Source organism: Monopterus albus, unplaced genomic scaffold, assembly GCF_001952655.1.
Source record: "Monopterus albus unplaced genomic scaffold, M_albus_1.0 scaffold5243.1, whole genome shotgun sequence".
In the NCBI taxonomy this organism is placed as follows: Eukaryota; Metazoa; Chordata; class Actinopteri; order Synbranchiformes; family Synbranchidae; genus Monopterus; species Monopterus albus.
In genome coordinates this window covers 1-789 of record NW_018133107.1, presented here as the reverse complement: position 1 = coordinate 789, position 789 = coordinate 1, and the positions used below count along the sequence as shown (strand labels likewise).

At 41.6% G+C, this 789-nt stretch overlaps 1 long non-coding RNA gene across 1 annotated transcript; it reads left to right on the top strand.

Annotated features, from left to right (window-relative positions):
- The first annotated feature begins 89 nt into the window (after positions 1-89).
- LOC109954264 (uncharacterized) lies at positions 90-789 on the top strand. The gene is made up of 3 exons (XR_002274065.1): positions 90-198; positions 440-528; positions 766-789. It is a non-coding gene; the product is annotated as an uncharacterized LOC109954264 (long non-coding RNA).

Genomic DNA, 789 nt, shown 5'->3' with positions numbered 1-789 from the left:
AAAAAAAGTCTTTGCATCCTGTGTGTCAAACACCCGTGGCTGCTGAGAAGAATGTGGGTTGCTTGCACAGTATTTCTGGTGCCCTCATGACTCCTGTCATCATTCTGTGGTAGGTGTGAAGGATGACAAGTCACCGGGTGGTGTTGATCCTGACCTCCCACGCCTGCCCAGTCCCCCTCCTCCCAAACCAACACAGCCGTGAGTAGAGCCATAAGACAATAAGCATCATTTGCTTTTACAGTACAAACTATGAATATCTCATCCATGCACCCAGTTTACTCATAGGCAAATGAATGAATAGCCATTAAAGAGCAGTGGATGCAGTTAAAAGCTTCTAGATTGATCAAGTGTTTGGTGTAGTTGCACCCTCTGATGAATTCTTAGCAGACTACATTCCATAAAATACAGTTTGACTAGAGTTTTGATTAAACTTTTCCAGTCCCATTTCTGACCCCTCGTTACACGAGCGCTGTGAGGGAGGCTTTGATGCAGTGGCAAACATCAGGGGAGAAGTCTTCTTTTTTAGGGGTAAGTAGAAATTATCAGGAATGCAAAATTAAAAAAAGAAAAATCACAAAAATAAAGTGTACTTCAAAATGTCTGTATCATGTTAATTGACTACACTGTCCATGTAACAAAAGAAGCCGGCTGCTATTTGACTTTACACATAGACTTGGTGGTTTTCTTTATTTCCTTTACACTGCATCTGAACAGTGACATAAGCTGATCATTTTGGTTTCATGTTGACTCTCCACTCTCAAAAAGGTGCACACTTCTGGAGAATTACGC